The 15,647-nt window shown below is 41.4% G+C and overlaps 1 protein-coding gene across 5 annotated transcripts in view; it reads left to right on the top strand.

The window, feature by feature from the left end:
- Window positions 1-15,647, top strand: part of BTBD9 (BTB domain containing 9) — a 268,373-nt gene that overhangs the window by 153,296 nt on the left and 99,430 nt on the right. The window contains exon 1 of one of the 5 annotated variants that reach the window (XR_014786876.1): window positions 1,317-5,227. The exons of the other annotated variants lie outside the window; for them this stretch is intronic. The gene's annotated coding sequence lies outside the window, so the exon portion shown is untranslated. Of the gene's footprint in view, window positions 1-1,316; window positions 5,228-15,647 lie in introns of those variants that run through there. 5 annotated transcript variants of the gene reach the window in all.

The following is a 15,647-nucleotide window of genomic DNA, read 5'->3' as shown; positions in this document are numbered from 1 at the left end:
AAGGAGGCTGATTGCAATACTTTGTGTGACATCCTTTCCATTCCTATATTATACCTCCCTACAAAGATAAATATAGTTTGTATCTGTTATTTACTCTCTTTTATTTAATAATTTGCAATTAATGACTGCATATTAAACCTTTGGGCACATAAGGCTGTTCTTCAGTAGTTTAATGACTGCTATAGTCATTGGCAGATATAGGTCTGGTTCACATGTTACAGTAATCCAGAATTTTAAAAATCTCTTGGTTACCATGAGTGAGTCAGAGTGCTAGTGCACATGGCTTGATTGCTCCCACTTGGCTCCTCCTGCCAGTGGGGGCAGCTACACAAGTCCCTGACTTGGTTAGCATTACATCCAAATCAGGTGCTTTGAGTTGTCTCTTTCCTGACAAGCCTGCATTGTAACCTAGGGTTTGTTCTTGACTTACAGCTCTGGCTTGTTGAGTTAGAGACACCCCAGAATTCCTTGTTCTTGCTAACCAAGGCAGGATCAGATGGTCCTTGGCTAGTGTAGCCACTCCCACCTGTGACTGAATGCACTAGCACGTTGGCGCTCTCGCGGTAACCCAGAATTTTTATGGAGCCATACTGTGCTAATTCACACTGGGGTGGTAAACCGCTGGGTTGTACCACTTCACATTATGGGAGATCATCTCATTAGGGTGGCCACTAATTCATTGCCAAAAAAGAGGACACAGATTAGAATATGCTAACTTGGATGGATGGATGCAATTTAGAAATACTATAATTTAATTAAAAACACAGGGCCAAAGACCAAGGCCCCCAAAACCAAAAGAATGAGACAGACCCCGACATAGATACTGACTATAATTTGCAGTATATTCTGTGGGTTTATGCACATCTCCCCCCACAGTCCCACAGCCTTCCTGCCTTGCTTGCTTTCATTCTTTCTCCCTTATACTCTCTCTTTCTCATGTGCGCGCACGCACACACACGCACCATTCATCTATTATCTACACAAACACACATACATGCCCTTCCCCCATACTTTCTGCTTCCTTATCTGTTGCTGTCTTACCGCCTAAATGGGTCTTGGGACAGGAAGATGCTGTAAGATGGGGGTGGAGGGTGAGGAACATCGCTCACTTGCAGGAATGGTGCCAATCATGCTGCCACCTCTATGCTTTTCTTGTCTTCTATTCCCTTAATGATCAGCTTGAAGTCACTGGAAGGGCCTTATACTCTTTCTCGAGTTAGGGGCTCCCTGACACTTGCTTAAGAGATAAGGCCATTTTTATGTTCTAAATTATGCTTTTACGTCTTTTATATCGAAACAGAAGAAGAAGAGATTGGATGATATGATATCACCTTCCCCTCTAAATCTATGATTGGTAACCATTAAAATCCCCTTCATGGATCACTGCCTTGTTGTGGCGAAGGGGCTTGCGTAACTCAGTGAAGCCATAAGCTATGTCGTGCAGGGCCACCCAAGACGGACAGGTCATGGCAGAGAGTTCTGACAAAATGTGGTCCACTGGAGAAGGAAATGGCAACCCACTCCAGTATCCTTGCCAAGAAAACCCCATGGAACGTATCACAAGTTTGGCGAACTAAAATGGACAGGCATGGGCGAATTTAATTCAGGTGACCATCATATCTACTATTGTGGGCAAGAATCCCTTAGAAGAAATGGAGTAGCACTCATAGTCAACAAAAGGGTGGGAAAAGCAGTACTGGGGTACAATCTTAAAAATGATAGAATGATCTCAGTACGAATCCAAGGCAAACCATTCAACATCACAGTAATTCAAGTCTATGCCCCAACCACTGAGGCCGAAGAAGCTGAGGTTGATCGGTTCTATGAAGACCTACAACACCTTCTAGAACTAACACCCAAAAAAGATGTCCTCTTCATCATAGGGGATTGGAATGCTAAAGTAGGAAGTCAAGAAATCACCGGGATAACAGGCAGGCATGGCCTTGGTGTACAAAATGAAGCAGGACAAAAGCTAATAGAGTTTTGCCAAGAGAACATGCTGATCATAGCAAACACTCTTTTCCAACAGCACAAGAGGCGACTCTACACATGGACGTCACCAGATGGTCAATATCGAAATCAGATTGATTATGTCCTTTGCAGCCAAAGATGGAGAAGCTCCATACAGTCAGTAAAAACAAGACCTGGAGCTGACTGTGGCTCAGATCATGAGCTGCTTCTTGCAAAATTTCGGCTTAAATTGAAGAACGTGGGGAAAACCACTAAACCATTCAGGTATGACCTAAATCATATCCCTGATGAATATACAGTGGAGGTGAGGAATAGATTTCAGGGATTAGACCTGATAGACAGAGTGCCTGAGGAACTATGGACGGAGGTCCGTAACATTGTTCAGGAGGCAGCAACGAAATCCATCCCAAAGAAAAAGAAATGCAAGAAAGCCAAGTGGCTGTCTGATGAGGCTTTACAAGTAGCTGAGGAAAGAAGGGAAGCGAAAAGCAAGGGAGAAAGGGGAAGATATACCCAACTGAATGCAGAGTTCCAGAGAATAGCAAGGAGAGACAAGAAGGCCTTCTTAAATGAACAATGCAAAGAAATCGAGGAAAACAACAGAATGGGAAAGACTAGAGATCTCTTCAAGAAAATTGGAGATCTCAAGGGAACGTTTTGTGCAAAGACAGGCATGATAAAGGACAAAGAAGGCAGGGACCTAACAGAAGCAGATGAGATTAAGAAGAGGTGGCAAGAATACACAGAAGAACTATACAGGAAAGATCTGAATGTCCCTGATAGCCATGATAGTGCGGTCACTGAACTTGAGCCGGACATCCTCGAGAGTGAAGTCAAGTGGGCCTTAGGAAGCATTAGTAACAACAAAGCTAGCGGAGATGACAGTATTCCAGCTGAGCTATTTAAAATCCTAAAAGATGATGCTGTTAAAGTGCTGCATTCAATATGCCAACAAATCTGGAACACTCAACAGTGGCCACAAGACTGGAAAAGGTCAGTTTACATTCCAAGTCCAAAGAAGGGCAACGCCAAAGAGTGTTCAAACTACCGCACAATTGCGCTCATTTCACATGCCAGCAAGGTGATGCTCAAAATCCTACAAGCTAGGCTTCAGCAGTATGCGAACCGAGAACTACCGGAAGTACAAGCTGGGTTTCGAAGAGGCAGAGGAACTAGAGATCAAATCGCCAACATTCGCTGCATCATGGAGAAAGCAAGAGAATTCCAGAAAAACGTCTATTTCTGCTTCATTGACTACGCTAAAGCCTTTGATTGTGTGGATCACAACAAACTGTGGCAAATTCTTAAAGTGATGGGAGTACCAGACCACCTTACCTGTCTGCTGAGAAACCTGTACGAGGGTCAAGAAGCAACAGTAAGAACCAGACATGGAACAACCGATTGGTTCAAAATTGGGAAAGGAGTACGACAAGGCTGCATATTGTCACCCTGCTTATTTAACTTATATGCAGAGTACATCATGAGAAATGCCGGGTTGGATGAATCAGAGGTCGGAATTAAGATTGCCGGGAGAATTATCAACAACCTCCGATATGCAGACGATACCACCCTAATGGCAGAAAGCGAAGAGGATCTCAAGAGCCTCTTGTTGAGGGTGAAAGAGGAGAGTGCAAAAGCTGGTTTGAAACTCAACATTAAAAAAACGAAGATCATGGCATCTGGCCCTATCACTTCCTGGCATATAGAAGGGGAAGAAATGGAAGCAGTGACAGATTTTACTTTCTTGGGCTCCAAGATCACCGCAGACGGTGACTGTAGCCATGAAATTAAAAGACGCTTGCTCCTTGGGAGGAAAGCTATGGCAAACCTAGACAGCATAGTAAGAAGCAGAGACATCATCTTGCCGACAAAGGTCCGTCTAATCAAAGCTATGGTTTTCCCAGTAGTAATGTATGGCTGTGAGAGCTGGACTATAAGGAAGGCTGAGCGCCGAAGAATTGATGCTTTCGAACTGTGGTGCTGGAGAAGACTCTTACGAGTCCCCTGGACTTCAAGGAGGTCAAATCAGTCCATCCTAAAGGAAATCAACCCTGAGTGCTCATTGGAAGGACAGATAATGAAGCTGAAGCTCCAATATTTTGGCCACCTAATGCGAAGAGAAAACTCTCTGGAAAAGACCCTGATGCTGGGAAAGACTGAAGGCAAAAGGAGAAGGGGACGGCAGAGGATGAGATGGCTAGATAGCATCACGGATGCAATGAATATGAACTTGAGCACGCTCTGGGAGAGAGCGCAGGACAGGAAGGCCTGGCGTGCTATGGTCCATGGGGTCACGAAGAGTCGGACACGACTGAACGACTGAACAACAACAACCATTAAAATAACTTAATCTGTTTTGTTTTCCTACAAAGTTGATAAAACTAATATTAAAATAAATGTTAAAATAACACTGTGAAGAATACATCGGGCATTTCAGTTCCTAATTCTGAATGGTGCTTGAAAGAGAATGCAAGTGCTAATTTTTAATACCACACACAGTTTAACTGCTTGCTTACCTTTGTCTGATTCTGGCATTCTCCATTGCACCAGGCAAGAGGGAAGATTGCTGAGAAGGAATTAGAGCTCATAGTCTCTTCTCCCCCACCCTCCCGCACACACTTTCTCAAGAGCTGCATATGCAGAGCTTAACTCAGCCTCCTGTGGGGCTAAACTGGGACTACGGATGCTGGGAGGGTTGTTGACATGCTCTTTTGCTAAGAAACTCCTTTCTCCAGCACCAGAACTATTCATTGCAGATTGTTTGATGGGATTGGAGCTGACTGAGTTTTTTAAAGCTGTTTTGCCTGAGTGGGTTATGTATAGTGCTTTGCTGAAAATTTCTCCCACATCTTTTTTGACCATTCTCATTCTATTTGATATAAAAGAAATGGCTTAAGAAAAAAGATTCAAAGGAGAAGAAATTTTGGAGAAATTCTCATGGGTTGGGTTCAGGGTTCTTGTGCTTACTTAAGAGGTGGCTGAGGAGTGTGTATGAATGTCCTGTCTTTCATTGTACAATCATCTCTCTGTACCTGCATTAGAGACAAGATGTATCCACAATCATCCCTCAGAATTTTTATTTATTTGGAAGATTCTAGGGAAGTTGCTGAAACTTAAAGAATGACAACTAGAGTTCAGCCAAAATTTATTGGAAGACATTTTTCTCAGAAATATCCTGATATTTTTCTTTTCTTACCCCACCAGAGGTAAAAGGCTACTTTGCAAAATATCTCCAAATTTTCTTCCTCATTTTTTGGTGAGTTTTGTCTCCCTGCCCCCCCCCCCCGGGCCCAGTGCCCCAGAACAATGCTAGGCAGGGGTCTTGTGGAGAATGCAAAATGGGGGCCAGGCTGCCAACACAGTTGCTGCTGTTGCCACTTGCCATGGCAGTGCAATCCCCCCCCAAGCCTTACAAAAACAAAAAACTCCCACAAAGAAGCTGTGGCACAACTCTTGCCAATGGTGAGCCCTATCTGTGGGAAATTGTTAGAGAATTTCTCCTCTCACTGAAGAAATTCGATGAAATTGGCTCCCCACAAAGGGTGGACAATTTCAAGAGGTCATTTGTGCACATCTTTAGTTGTGTATACAATTTCAGATGTTCTTCCTTCCTTGTGATCTGGCTGAGTGGCCTCCTTTCACAAGCGATTATCATGGTATGGGAGAAGACAGCTTACATTTCATTAGTGACTAATGTATTCCCCAGTCCCAACTTTTGTGTCTCTTTTTCCCCAAGAGTATATGTATTATTATGAGGATGTAGTCTCAAAGAAGAATCCTGAGAATTTCAGCCTCTGATACCAGAATTCTCAGTGACAGTGGGTCAGGGTGGTGAGGAGACCTATGACCCTAAAGTTAGTTTCTGCTTTGTACATAGAAATAGAAAGGGAACTGTCTGAGACTTCCAGTAATCAAGACAAAATAACATCATAGGGTTCAGGCATTCTCTTTATCACTAACTTGTGATAAAATAACATTGGAACTAACGTTTCAAATTCTTTCCATATGTATGCGCATGGATGCACAGAAATACAGGGTCAAACTACATGTTATGTTAAACAGCTAGGGAGGCAGTTGGACCATTGGATGACAATGGAGTTCAAGGAGTATTGAAGGAGGACAAGGAGATTACACAGAAGCTGAATGAATTATTTTCATCTGTCTTCACTGCAGAAGATATAGGGCAGATACCTGTGCCTGAATTGGCATTTTCAGGAAGGGAGTCTGAGGAACTGAGGCAAATAGTGGTGACAAAAGATGAAGTTCTCAACCTTATTGATAAATTGAAAGCAAATAAATCAAAGGGCCCAGATGGTATCCATCCTAGAGTTCTCAAAGAATTCAAATATGAAATCGCTGATCTTCTAACCAAACTATGCACAACATGTCGCTAAGATCAGCCTCTATACCAGAGGACTGGAAGATGGCCAATGTAACACCAATTTTTAAAAAGGGATCCAGGGGGGATCTGGGAAATTGCAGGCCAGCTCGCTTAATGTCTGTTCCGGGAAAATTGATTGAAGGCATTATTAAAGATAAAATTAGTAAGAATATAGAAGGACAAGCCCTGCTGAAAAAGAATCAGTACTGCTTCCACAAAGGTAAGTCCTGTCTCAGTAAACTTTTAGAGTTATTTGAGAGTGTCAATAAGACAATTTGAGAGTGCCATGTAGACAGGGGTGATCTGGTAGACATTGCTTACTTGGACTTCCAAAAGGCTTTTGACAAAGTCCCTCACCAAAGACTCCAGAGCAAACTTGGCAGTCATGGAATAAGAGGACAGGTCCTCTTATGGGTCAGTAAAGAACAGAAAGAAGAGAGTAGGAATAAATGGTATATTTTCCCAATGGAGGAAAGTAAATAGTGGCATCCCACAGGGATTTGTATTGGGACCGATGCTTTTCAACCTGACCAAGAAAGAGATCTTGGGGTTGTGATGGACAGTTCAGTGAAGATGTCAATCCAGTGTGTGGCCGCTGTAAAAAAGGCAAAATCCATGTTAGGCATATATAGAAAAGGAATTGAAAATAAAACTGCCAATATCATACTGCTGTTACATAAATCTATGATGCAACCACACTTAGAATACTGTGTACAGTTCTGGTCATCACACCTAAAAAAGGTAATGTAGAGTTGGAAAAAGTGCATAAGAGGGAAACTAAAATGATCAGGGGGCTGGAGCATCTCCCCTATGAGAGAAGGTTACAACAGCTGGGATTGTTTAGCTTGGAAAAAAGGAGGGTAAGGGGAGACATGATAGAGGTGTACAAAATTATGCATAGTGTGGATTCCTGGTCGACAGGTGGTTGGCCACTGAGTGAACAGAATGCTGGACTGGATGGACCCTTTGTCTGATCCAGCATAGCTCTTCTTATGTTCTAAAAATGTAGGGAACTGGTAATGAACAGGTAATGTGTAGTTTTACTCATACATCACACCAAAACATATAGTAGAACAAAAATAGTTTACAAAGCAAGCTAATATATGGATATTATATTCCATTATTCCAAACACCCCCAAACAGAACTTCAATAAATTAATATGTTAATTTATTTGTTGTCTTGAACTATTGGATATACAAGAGAAGATGATAATATTAAAAGCAACTGAGTTAAAATAAAGAGAAAGAGGAAAAATAGAATGGCAGCATTTAACATTTGTACCTTATAGGAAAACTTACAAGCAGCCTGTGTTGCATCTACTCTTGTGAGTAGCTATGTTAAACTTGTGTATGAATAAGTAATAGCTTTAGACTTGTATTTTAGTTGCTTCTGACTATTAGGGAAAGCTTGAGCCTAAAGCAGGAAAAGAGTAGAAAAGTATGTCCAAAATCGTTATTATAGCCCTGGATGTAATGGGCACATTAAGAGATAATGGCAAATACTTCACTATCCTTGGAGTACGTTAAAGGTTGCAATGTATAAAACAGCATAATGACTTTATAGTAAAAATAAAAAAATGTGAGAAATAAATTGATTGGATATTGTTTACATCCCTGACCGACATAGGCAAGATGGTTCTCATCTTATTGGGATAAGTAAATGAATATGAAAAAGTTGGGTAATCTGTGAAACAGCTTTGATAGTATTCCCTTTCCCCAAAGATCTCTGGGTACTATAGTTACGTGTGGGTTTGGGTGGGGGGAGGTCTAGTGACCTTTTTACTGAGATTCTAGAAGTTCTAGAAGATTTTGTTCTCTTTGTAATATAGCTTGGTAACAAATATACAAGTTGAGCAGAAGAGAACAGACAGATACCTTAAAAGACAGCACAATTCTTTAAAACAGTAACGGTTCCCAAAAGCAACAGCATGCAGCCTGCCCGAGCCAGGTGCTTCTTGCAAGCCAGCTGCAAAATTACAATCTCGTTCTTTTGCTGCCTATATTCAAAATTGTTAAACAGATTTTGTTTAGCCCCTACGTAGGCATGTAGGGTATCATAAATGTCGAGAGCTATTTCCTACAAGCACCAGCATGTAGCAAACTATCCCAAAGCCTTGAGAGTGAGTCGTTTTGCATTACCAAAATCAGCAGCTTTTTCATTAAGAAACGATAGAAATATTGGTTAGCTCTTCAGCCATGCTTAACCTTTTTAGAAGGACAAATTTTTAAATTTCACTCTGACAATCTCCTATGATAGAGAATGAATATCTTACTTAGATAATCCTTCAAACAAATCAGGACAGTGAAAGACTTCATAGGCCACATTATTTAATCTTTTTTATTAGGCCTTTTCAGTTGGATCAAGTGGCTGTTGGGGATCATTTGTCAGATTTATTATTACCTTCCTGTAACATCTACATAATGGTCATCTCTATAAACTGAAGATTAGAAGCCAGGCAAACAAGTAATAAAAGTGAACTTACGCTATAGGTAGTAGATTGATAATAGTAATTTTATGTCACTGTGCCTTACAAGCATTGTTTTCATGACAACCCATTACCTGCCATTTTCTTACATTTAAGAAGTAGTATGATGACAGGCCACTATAAGTCTCATGTAGGAAGTACTGTTTGGCATTTGACTCACTGTTTTAAGGGGAACAGGTAAATGTATTTGATTTTTCTAAAATGAACCCTTTGCATAAATCCATTTGATGAAAGACGGGTATACTTGGGGTGAAACCAGACATTAAGGGTTACATGTGACTATAGTCATAAATAGCAGCCCTCTCTCTATTGATAACATCTAAGTAATGTAAAACATATGATCTGACATAACCACACTGCAAGTTTCCCTGCTCTGCTTCATTAGCTGATGAAACTCACAACATGGTGAAATCATGGCACGTTTTGTATTACCAAGACTTTACTAGTAGAGTGAGGAGAAGAAACAGGTCGATTGTGTTTGGCATTAACCACACATCTCTTCCAGCCTCATGCTACATGACTAGGGGTACTGTAACTTTAGTATTCATCTGAATCTGGAAAAAAAACAGAGTAAGTCAGACAATACCATTTATTAGAATGGTATTGTCTGACCATTTCGTCCATTTTCGAATGGATGAAAAAAGGCGGGATATAAATGCAATAAATAAATAATAATAAATAAATAAATAAAATAGAACAACCAGTTCTTAAAAATACTGGAAACAGCTTCTCAAATTACAAAAGTCATCCTCACAATTGTGTATTCAGAGCAGATGATAAATGTGACCTTTCTAGATTCATGGTTGTAATGAGCCAAAAGAGACTTCCTTGGGTTATGGTGACATGCACAGTCAAAGATTAGTCTTTAATACTAACTTAAGTGTTAAAACTGAATAATAGCATGTGACATGCTACTCCCCAATGCAATGTTGTAGCTAAGGATATAATTTTCTTTATTATTTGTAACTGGGTACTTTTGTTCAATAGTCAAACATTCAGAATGCATTAGATGAGTCACTTGTACAGAATGGCATAAACATTGTACCTAATATGAAGTTAAAATGCTGAAGAAAACAAAAACACTGTGATTATATTAATGTTTTAATGACATACAGCAAGCGACTCATTTACAGATTTGAGTCTGAGGTGTACTTCTAAAATTTAACTCAAAATAAATATTTTCTTTCTTAGCATGCAGTATATTTGTGAACAGCTTGAATGCTGAGCAACAAAGCCCATGACATGGAGTTATTGAAGCAATATGGGAATAAGAGCATGAAACAGCTTTCTTTTTTTCCTGGCCCAGCCCAATCTCAATTTCCATTCCCATCTGGATTCCACGAAGGGGGAGCATAATTTCATCCAGGGACCAGTCCCCAAACCACAGATCAGGGCCAAAGCTCAGCCTTTGAAGATACGAAAAACAGTGGTTTTGAGCATAGGCAGAGTTCCTTTCCCTCATGACAGAATACTTGCAACCAGTAGCCACACATCCACTAATATGCAGGGGGTGGGTTTTTAACTTGCAGGTAGGTGAGAGATTTTCTGGGAAGTGTGATGTAAGACCCTATAATAAAATAAATGAGTCCCACAATTCTCACTTTACAAATGAAGCATCATGTGGGAGGCAAGAAAAAGACTAGTATCCATAAGTAGGAATCCTCCTGTTCCTAGCATTCTGTCTCTCTGAGTTAGCTCCTGAATTTTGCTGAAGGTTACACCCTCTGCTCTTAGAATCATAGAACAATAGGGTTGGAAGGAACCTACAAGACCGTCAAGTCCAGCCCCCTGCTCAGTGCAGGAATCCAAGTCAAAGCATCCCTGACAGATAGCTGTCCAGCCTCATCTTGAAGGCCTCCAGTGTGGGAGAGCCCACCAACTCCCTAGGTAATTGGTTCCATTGTCGTATTGCTCTAACAGTCAGGATGTTTTTCCTGATGTGCAGCCAGAATCTGGCTTCCTATAACTTGAGCCCATTATTCCATGTCCTGCACTCTGGGATGATCAACAAGAGATCCTGGCCTTCCTCTCTATGACAACCTTTCAAGGACTTGGAAGAGTGCTACCATATCTCCCCTGAGTCGTCTCTTCTCAAGGCTAAACATGCCCAGTTCTTTCAGTCTCTCTTCATAGGGCTTTGTTTCCAGTCCCCTGATCATCTTTGTTGGCCTCCTCTGAACCCTCTTCGGTTTGTCTGCATCCTTCTTAAAGTGTGGTGCCAGAACTGGTCACAGTACTCAAGATGAGGCCTAACCAGTGCTGAGTAGAAGGGAACTAGTACTTCACATGATTTGGAAGCTATACTTTTATTAATACAGCCCAAAATAGCATTTCCCTTTTTTTGCAGGCACATCACATTGTTGGCTCATATTCAGCTTGTGATCTACAACAATTCTAAGATCCTTCCTGCTTGTAGTATTGTTGAGCCAAGTATTCCCCATCTTGTAACTGTGCATTCGGTTTCTTTTTCCTAGGTGCAGAACTTGGCATTTATCCCTGTTAAATGTCATTCTGTTGTTTTCTGCCCAGCACTCCAGTCCATCCAGACCACTTTGAATTTTGTTTCTGTCTTCCAGGGTATTAGCTATCCCACCCAATTTTGTGTCATCTGCAAATTTGATCAGCATTCCCTGCACCTCCTACTCCAGTCATTAATAAAAATGTTGAAGAGCACTGGGCGCATGACTAAGCCCTGGGGTACCCCACTCGTTACCTCTCCCCAGTTTGAGAAGATCCCATTGATATGCACTCTTTGAGCCCGATCCTGTAGCCAACTGTGGATCCACCAGATTGTTGTTTCATCTAGCCCACTTTGAGCTAGTTTACTCATCAGGAGATCATGGGGCACTTTGTCGAAAGCTTTGCTGAAGTCGAGGTATGTTATGTCCACAGAATTCCCACAGTCCACAAGGGAGGTTATCTGATCCAAAAATGAGATCAGATTAGTCTGGCAGGATTTGTTCTTGACAAATCCAGGTTGGCTTTGAGGATTCATTGCATTGTTTTGAAGGTGCTTACAGATGGATTGCTTTATAATCTGCTCTAGAATTTTCCCAGGGATTGATGTCAGACTGGCTGGTCTGAAGTTCCCAGGTTCCTCCTCTTGACACTTACTTTTCTTGGGCAATACAGAAGTGCACTTTTCATGCCTAGGAGCCTGCTTTTTAATTCTTGTCAGTGGTACAAATCTAGAAACAGAAGACTGCTTCAAATGCGCACATGTTCAAACAGGATCTTTCTGTGCCTCTTTGTAGCTTTAACAAAAGCATCAAAGGAGACAAAAAGGCAGGGAGTATTGTGCAAGAGTCTGAGCAGCATTACTGTATTACCACTGCAGATGCTAGTTTGCCATCTGGATTATTGGGGAATCAGATTGGCGCATTTTCTCTGGAAATATCAGGGAGCTCTGGCAAGCCCTGTGTGGACACCCCCTAAAGTATGTATTATTGTAGCACAAGAAGATGTGCAGCGTCTCAGGATGGTGGTCAGGAACCTTTCCCAGAGATTGGTAAATGATGGCAGCAGCTCTGTTTTGATTGACCTTTTTGCAGCTGTTCAATTTGTGTTAATGAAAAAGGGAGTTGGGGCTGCCGCTGTTATAAACTGTGTTCTAGAAATCAGTACTACTGGTGACGCTTCTGATTGGTCAAAATGTTGAGGCCTATGCAAGCACAGAGATTCAAGAAGCTTCCTTGAAGGCTTGGTGAGGTCACTGGAACTCTTTTTTGCAAAGGTTTAAATATATATATATATATATATAGAGAGAGAGAGAGAGAGAGAGAGAGAGAGAGAGAGAGAGAGAGAACTTTGTGTATTTCTATCTTTTCAGGTCTCTTTCAGTTTATTGTTCCATCTTTGTACTACTTCATAACACTCCAAGGGACAAAACAGTGAGTAATGGGTGCAGAGCAGGCAATGGATATAAAAAATTGGATGTCCTTGGTTATCCTCTAGGGAATGCTTTCTAGAACTTATGAATCATTGTACCCTCATTTGTGCATCCTCTTGTGCCTTAGAACAAATTGTTTAAAATGTTGGGTAAGGGAGAAAATGAATAAATAATCATTCATTTATCTTTTGTTCAATGGCAGTTATTATAAAAATCATTTAAACGTCCAACAAAGGGAAAAAGTCAAATCAATTTCGTAGTAATGCACCTTGGTGTTGTGAAATATTACTCTGCTTTTCGCTTAGTGAGGCATTCAGAAGGTGCTGTTTCCTTGTCCAGTTTAACATCTTCTGTACGTGAAGCTGTTTCCATCCTGTTCTCTCTCTCCCCTTTTAAAGGTTAGCCATCTTTCAAATTTGCACAGTTTTCCTAGCAACATCTGTCAGCTTTGCAGTAAGCATGCCCTTAGGAGATTATGAAAAATTTTAAGACCATGTAAATACTGCTGGGACTTCCATTCTACAGTGAAGATGGAACACATGGCCAGTTTTATTTACTGCTGCACATTTTTCTCAAGATTCACAGGCCTATCTACATAGTTCAGATCTGATTTGTTCTTTCCCGACCTACAGCGAAGGCTGCTGCTTTCAGAGGCCTTTAAAGTACATGTAGCTTTTGAAAGGAAGTACTGAATATTTTGTTAATTTCCGCATGTATGTATGTTCATTGCTTCATTCAGTTGTACATGTGCAGCTTCAAAACCTCCACTGTAGTAGTACTACTAGTAGTAAGTAATAATATGTCACATTTATATAGTGCATCTCTAGTATTCGATGCATATTACATACAGTATCTCAGTAACCCTTATGGAATGGCCAACTTTATTACTGAGGCTCATAGCTGAGGGGATTTCACTCATAATCTTGACTGTGTTATACCAGCCTTCCTCTGTGCAATCTCATATTGGATAGTGAATCCTCAGGTTTAGCTCAAGAACAGTATATCCATGGTGGTAGTAATGATGATGTCTGCCCCATGATAACGATTTGCATTATTTAAGCGCGTTTAGTAGCATTTGAATGCCAGTCCTCAAGAGTGATCATCCCTACCTTTATTCAGTTATAGCTATCCAGTTGCAGAGAGTGTTAGATTCACTCTGCCTCGTAACCATAAGCATTTCTGGTGTTCTAGTTTTCTGTCTACTACATGCTAATATTTGTTTGTTTGTTTCTTAAGCTGCCTTTTAGGGTAAACCCTCCCAGGGCTGCATATAAAATTTAACCCCCCCCAATAATAAAACAATTAACAATGAAAACCAGATAATACCATATACATAATGGTGCCTAATAAAATCCTGGCTCAGTTATAGGCCCAGATTAATGGGTAGGTCATTAGGGTATGCTTGAAGGCCTGTAATGATGGGACCTGGCAGATATCAATTGGAACACAGTTCCACAAGTGGGAGGCTATGACCAAGAAGGCCTTATCCCTCATGCCTAATTGCCTCCGATGTTGATCTCAGAATGTGAACAAATTGGTATGGGTGAAAGTGGGCTTTCACGGAGTCTGGACCCAAACCGTTTAGGGCTTTAAAGGCCGATACCAGCACTTTAAATTGGGCCTGGAAATGCATTGGAAGCCACTGTAGTCATATAATATAGGGGTCACATGATCCATCTGCCTATCAAGTACAAGTACACAAGTGGCTGCATTTTGTACCAGTTGATGTTTCCAAATCATCTTTAAGGGTGGCCCCACCTAGAGTGCATTGCAGTAATCCAGCCTGGATGTCACTTAGAGCATGAATAACTGAAGCAAAGCATGTCCTCTCCAGATAGGGTCATAGTTGGTATACCAGCCTAAGCTGGTAAAAAAGCACTCCTACTCAACACCCCTTCATGGATCACTGCCTTGTTGTGGTGAAGGGGCTTGCGTCACTCAGTGAAGCCATAAGCTATGCCGTGCAGGGCCACCCAAGATGGACAGGTCATGGTGGAGAGCTCTGACAAAATGTGGTCCACTGGAGAAGGAAACGGCAACCCACTCCAGTATTCTTGCCAAGAAAACCCCATGGAACGTATCACAAGGCTAAAAGAGATGACGCCGGAAGATGAGCCCCTCAGGTCGGAAGGTGTCCAATATACTACTGGGGAAGAGCAAAGGGAATTTCCAAGTAGCGCCAGAAAGAGTGAAGCAGCTGGGCCAAAGCCGAAAGGACACTCAACTGTGGATGTGTCTGGTGGTGAAAGGAAAGTCCGATGCTTTAAACAACAATATTGTTTAGGAACCTGGAATGTAAGATCAATGAATCAAGGTAAGCTGGAGGTGGTCAAACATGAGATGGCAAGATTGAACATCGACATCTTGGGAATCAGCAAACTAAAATGGACAGGCATGGGTGAATTTAATTCAGGTGACCATCATATCTACTACTGTGGGCAAGAATCCCTTAGAAGAAATGGAGTAGCACTCATAGTCAACAAAAGGGTGGGAAAAGCAGTACTGGGGTACAATCTTAAAAATGATAGAATGATCTCAGTACGAATCCAAGGCAAACCATTCAACATCACAGTAATTCAAGTCTATGCCCCAACCACTGATGCCGAAGAAGCTGAAGTTGATTGGTTCTATGAAGACCTACAACACCTTCTAGAACTAACACCCAAAAAAGATGTCCTCTTCATCATAGGGGATTGGAATGCTAAAGTAGGAAGTCAAGGAATCACCGGGATAACAGGCAAGCATGGCCTTGGTGTACAAAATGAAGCAGGACAAAAGCTAATAGAGTTTTGTCAAGAGAACACACTGATCATAGCAAACACTCTTTTCCAACAGCACAAGAGGTGACTCTACACATGGACATCACCAGATGGTCAATATCGAAATCAGATTGATTATGTCCTTTGCAGCCAAAGATGGA

Source organism: Heloderma suspectum, chromosome 1 (assembly GCF_057233095.1).
Source record: "Heloderma suspectum isolate Gila_16-S chromosome 1, 16-S_ref, whole genome shotgun sequence".
NCBI classification, from domain to species: domain Eukaryota; kingdom Metazoa; phylum Chordata; class Lepidosauria; order Squamata; family Helodermatidae; genus Heloderma; species Heloderma suspectum.
Note: the sequence above shows the minus strand (reverse complement) of the source record. Positions and strands in the feature narration are given on the sequence as shown.